We start from the raw sequence: 6,065 nt of genomic DNA on the forward strand, positions 1-6,065 counted from the left end.
ATTCTCAACTCCTTCGGGGCCTTCACCCCTCGTACAATTTGCCACCTTGCCTCATTTCTTCCAGCTCCTGGGAAATCTTAAATATGGCATCCTCCTTTTCATCAACTCTCTTCGGTTTTTAAAATTCTTTGCTTTGCCTTCTGGCTTCTGCCCATGATACTCGCCCGAATAAGGAAATACGTGAGCAACTTAACATGTGACTGATTTAGTAACCCTGTGTTCTGTAAATACTTAGAAATAGCTCCCAAGGAAACTGGTAACCGCCCTGGGTTCATTTCCTCCCCACATGCGCTCTTCCCACCACACTTTCCTCCCTCGTGGTGCTCACTGCCCTCAATTGTCAGAGCTCGTTTACTCACCAGATCCCCCACCCACTCTCCCATCACACCACGCCGTTCTCATTTGTTCCTAGAGCCCCACTCTCTTGAGAGAGAATAAACACTCAAAGGCAACATGTGAAGAATGAATCCTGGCCCACAAGAGTTCAGTGCAACAGTCATTGTATTTCTTTAGGTTGTCATATCTTGGGCTAAAATTATTGAAGCCACAAGGAAGAAAACGTGTATAAAAACAGATTTTATATTTAGTAGTACAGTAACAAAGGGATAATAATAGGGAGCAATGTTATTTTCAAACTAGGAAGTAAGATATGGTATCTAGAGGTGAATCATTATTAATTTGGTGTCTTGGGTTGTTTTTGGTTTTTTGGTTTTTTTGTTTTGTTTTGTTTTGTTTTTTGTTTTTTTTTTTGCCTTTTGCCTGGAAAGCAAATTGAGGTATATAACCTATAAAAGTGTCTCAGTTCATCTTGCCTGCCCTGTCACTTTTACATTTATTTAAGGTTTTGAAAAATCGATGCTAGAAAAACATAGACTTTCAGCAACGTTAGTGTTCAGTTATAAAAAATAAAATTGTGAGCAATAGGAATAGTAGCGCAAAGTAGACTTGAGGACTGTAAAACACTTAAAAAATTCATCTACAAAATAATGATGTAATGAAAGTGACATAACCTGCCTGAAAGGTGGTTGCCAGTCGGTTTAGGTATTTATTAATACCTAAATACCTAATATTTAGGTATTAGCAACTCCAGCTGGGCAAGTGGGCAAAAGAGTTATGGACGAGGTTGTCTGTTGCAGAGTAATCCGCCGTCTGATCCCTGATAGAGCTACAAGGAGACCTCAGGGAAGACTTAGGCCAAGCTTTTTGAGTTATCTTAGCAATAATTGTATTCAACTCTAAGAAGATTACATGGAATAAAAGTATATATATATATATATATATATATATATATATATATATGAAACACAGAGAGATAAGAAAGTTTTTAAAAATATATTCTATTTAAATATTTTATCAATATCATATAATATGTCATATCTCAATAGGCTATATTAAGGGTTTTATATTTTGATGTGAAATAAGTCGGATGCTCATATTATTAGCTGAAGGTGTCGGCAGAGAGCTGGGTGTAGGTGTGAAGGTGTCTGAATCTTTTGTTTGTCTGTTTCTTTTTTTATGAATTTATTTTCTATTGGTGTTCAATTTGCTAACATATAGCATAACACCCAGTGCTCATCCCATCAAGTGCCCCCCTCAGTGCCCGTCACCCATTCACCACCACCCCCCGCCCTCCTCCCCTTCCACCACCCCAAGTTCGTTTCCCAGAGTTAGGAGTCTCTCATGTCCTGTCTCCCTTTCTGATATTTCCTACCCATTTCTTCTCCCTTCCCTTCTATTCCCTTTCACTACTTTTTATATTCCCCAAATCAATGAGACCATATAATGTTTGTCCTTCTCCAATTGACTTATTTCACTCAGCATCAGACCCTCCAGGTCCATCCACGTCGAAGCACATGGTGGGTATAATAGCTGAGGGATATCCCATTGTATACACAGACCACATCTAAAAAGGGTAGAAAATCAGGTGGGAATAAGCATCAATATTGACGGCGTTGTTCTTTAGTTCGTATTGTGCCCTGACCTCTGGAGGGCAGCACTGAAAGATGCGAAGGCGGGGGTGATAGGGCAGTGTCCAGACAGTGCGGGCTTTGTCGTTGGTTTTCATACCAAGGAAAAGCCACGTTACTAGTATTGAGGCATATGTCACCTGCTTGGGGTAGGGGTGGTGTCCTCTCTAGAAGTTAAAAAAAATCAACAATCCATAAAAAAAAAAACCCTGTAACAATAATAATAATAAATCCTTAACTCAGTCTTCCCAAATTGCCTTCTAAGTCTTTTAAATATGTCATTACTTCATCGGTTGGGATTCTTACCAGAAATCGGATGTATCTGTTTCACTGGGCGATTCTCATTCCGGAGATGCAGCCTGGGGCGTAGGGAAGATCTTTTTCTCGTTGACGTATAACAGACATATAATAGTGTATTAGTTATATATATACACTAACATTATATTAGTTTACATAACATAAGAATTTGATATTTCCATATATCATCAGATCACCACCACAGTAGGTCTAGTTAACATGCATCCCCATACATGTTACGATTTCTTTCTTGTGATGAGAATTTTTGAGATCTGGTCCCTCAGCAACTGTCAAATGTGCAGCGCCCTATTACTAACTGTAATCACCAGGCTGTACGGTAGGCCCCCAGAACTGATGTATTTTGTAACTGGAGGTTTGTATCGTTTGAAGGAGGTCTTCCTGAAAGAGAAGGTACGTGTGCCGTCTGTGATTTACCTCTTTTCCTAAGTAGTAAATCTGTCTGGTGCCACTCTGGACTTCCAGTTGATCAGGATAATGCGGGAGACCACCAAGGGATCTCCGTCCACCCTTATCTTGACAAAAGTCCTTTTGGATGCTCTTACCGTGGAGCCGGCTGCCCCGACCCGGTGACCTTGAAGCCTAACTCTTGATTGGGTGAGGTTTCCAGAACAGTGGAGAGGCCCCCGTTCTTACTAATTCCTCAATCATACATACTAAAAGCAGCTACCCTACGTGACAGTAATGAGATGTGACGATCTGTGTGTTATTTGGACAAGGGGATGGGAGAAGGGGTTCTGGATGAATTCGGGGAAGGTCATTACTCACAATGGCTGCTTAACAAGCTAAAAAGTTGTATTTTCTTCACATCAGCGGTTGAAAAGCCTTTTATAAACTGATCAGCCTGGAGAGTGTTACACATACAGGGTATATATAATTAATTTACAAATACTCCAATTTATATCATAAACACCAGGTTGTTACAGTCTTATTATTTCCTAGGAGACTAATCTCTAGAAACATATTCTTGCATTTCAGATTGCCGTCATCACTCTGTTGACTTCTTACCATGTGACTCCTTTGTCTTCTTGTCACAGAGAGGTCCAGTACTAGAGTTTTGCTCTTTGGTCAGGAACTGCGTTTAGTTGGAAAAATTTAAGATTTTTGTGAACTTTTAATCTATAGGGTTTTTTGTTGTTGTTGTTGTTCTGAGAATGTATAGTCTGTTTCATTTTTATTTGAATGTGTAAGCTCTGCTTTATTATTTTCTCTTGGCATTCAGGGCTATTTTTTTAATGTTGGAAAAATTTTGTTTTTCATTGTCTTTCTCTCCATCCTTTCCTTCTGATATTCCTATTAAATAAATTTTAGAGCTACTCAGCCTACCCCTTCGGATGAAATCTCAGTCACACGTCTCCTCTTTTAGGTGTTGATGCTATTTGAGGATAGAGCCTTTTTTTTTTTTTCTTTTTAACTTTTGAAGGAGCTTCGGGGGGCATTTTGTACAGTGGTTGAAAAAACAGATATTACAGAGAGGCCTTGGTCTCTACTATTCTCAAAGACTATAATTCTAGGTGTTAGTTAATACCTAAATTCTCTCAGTTTTCCCTGGAGCCATTTTTATCCTGGCAATACCGTTGTTTTCAGGTATGAAGTTCATGTTCTTAGATTACTCCTTTACTGTAACATCATTATTAGGATATTACCGTTCCTAATCTTGCACGTAACAACTTATTATTCCTCGAAGCAGTATTTTCTTAATCATCCTCTCTGAGAATCCAATCATGTAGTTTTAGGGCATCAAGTAAAGGCTATTTCCTTCTGGGGCCAGCTACTCCATTTTCCTTCTTACTTGTGTCACTCGCACTTCTGTATTTCCTGGATTTAGTAGTGCTAAGCTATTTATTGCAGTGTACAGGTGATGGGTCGGCTGGTTAACACCTGCACGGAACCCCCTGCAGCTGTGTGATACGCAGCCCCCCAGGGGATTTCGCTCAGGGTGGCTGGGCCCTGGGCCCTGATGGCTCCTGGATGGGGCGAAGCTGCCCTTGGGTGGGCACACTTCCCAGCAGACCCCACAGGACAGAAGGACAGGAGGATGTGGCTAAGACCCGGTAACTCCTTACTCTGGAGATGGAGCATTTAGTTTCTTTCCCTCCAGCATGGGATCAATTTCCCCTTTTCCCCTTGCTCTCAGTCTTGCAGAGATCTGGACTTACAGAGGATCTGCTGAAGATGTTTGTATCTTCCATGTAGGAAAATTCTTCAGTCTTATGTCTTATTTGGGGGCATTTATTTCACTTTTGACAGGCATTTCCCATCTCCATATTTCTTCTAGTTCTTCTAGAAATACAGTTTTACAGTCCCATATGCTCTGTATGTAGTTTATTTTTGAGTAATAAACAAAGCGTAGCTATATTATTATTTTTTTTCTGATTAACCAGTTACTTTACCACCACATATTAAATAGGTCTCTTTTTTCACTGATTGGAAATGCCACTTTGATCATTTGCTTTATAAGATGCTACTACTGGGGAAAACTGGGTCAAGGACACAAGCGATCTCCCCATGTTATTTCTCAGAATTGCGTATCAATCTACAATGATCTCAGAATAAAAGTTTAATTTTGAAGATAAGATATTCATCTGAATATTAAGGGTTTAACTACATGTTTAGATTTGGGGGATATTTTACTTTTTGTATTGCTTTAATTTTATGTCTAATTGTATATTAGCTTCAGACTCCATATGGTTTGTTTTTGTTTTTGGTGTTTTGGTTTTTTTTGTTTTGTTTTGTTTTGTTTGTTTCTTTTTTCGCTTTTGGAAAAAAGCAGACAAAGCATGGAAAAATACAAATCTAGAGAAGACATAAGTTATGAAAAATGTTTTGTGAATAAATTATAAATTTCAGGTGGTAGCAGATAAGGTAGTATTTATATAGATATTTGAAAAGATATAGATGTAAAGTGAATATTATAAATAAAGATTTTCTCCACAGGGCTAAAGTAACTTTTTAAAAAGTCAGTCATGCTTCAACTATATGGAAAAATAATTTTCCTTCAAGGGAGGAAACTTGGGAACACCTCTTAATTTTCTTTGTAAGTTAAACATTATAACCTAGTTGCAAAAGAATTTAGGAGATCTACCAGGGAAAAAGATGAGTGATTATCACACGGATTTGGAAATTGAACAGGAGAAGTCACATAGAAAAGTTGAGAAAACTAATCCTCCTGGGTCTACTGGAGAGATCCAGAATTTACAGTAAACACAGTACACGTGCATGCCCACACACTCACAGATTACATCGTTGAATAGCAGAGGCCGATAAAGGTAAATGGGGAATCCCAATAACACCCACATCATAGGTATAAATAAGCCCGTGGAATGGAGATCCCCAGTTTCAATATAAGATTTGGTAGAGAGGAGTCATTGAGGAAGAGTGGAAAGAGGGTTGTAGAACGAGCGGCTACAGTATCCTCTGACATTCCCTTGAAAACATGCAACTTAAGGCAGAGATTTTCAGTTCCAAGTGAAGGAAATCCTAATCAACATAGTTAAAGCTAAACCTGGGGTAGATTGGAAGGATCTAGAATATCTCTGAGAATTAAATGAAGGGATGTAGGAACAAGGCATCTCCAAGGCTCTACAGATTAGAACTGGGGGCTTGGTCCTCCAGGACTCGTTCCACTCCACTTCCCGGGTTCTCTCACATGATAGGAGACTTGGCCCCGAGGAAACTCTTGGAAATACACTTCGTACTGATGCCCACAGAGAAGAGAGAATTCTTGCTGCTAGTCCCATCAGAAACACCCCACAGAAAGACTGGACTTGCCCTACCTTGAAT

The 6,065-nt window shown here is 39.3% G+C and overlaps 1 long non-coding RNA gene across 1 annotated transcript in view; it reads right to left on the reverse strand.

Annotated features, from left to right (window-relative positions):
- Positions 1-5,037, reverse strand: part of LOC112668248 (uncharacterized) — a 28,842-nt gene extending 23,805 nt beyond the window's left edge. Inside the window, exon 1 of the long non-coding RNA XR_003141611.3 lies at positions 2,274-5,037. This is a non-coding gene — a long non-coding RNA (uncharacterized LOC112668248). The remainder of the gene's footprint in view (positions 1-2,273) is intronic.
- Positions 5,038-6,065: the final 1,028 nt, after the last annotated feature.

Source organism: Canis lupus, chromosome 36 (genome assembly GCF_003254725.2).
Source record: "Canis lupus dingo isolate Sandy chromosome 36, ASM325472v2, whole genome shotgun sequence".
NCBI lineage: Eukaryota > Metazoa > Chordata > Mammalia > Carnivora > Canidae > Canis > Canis lupus.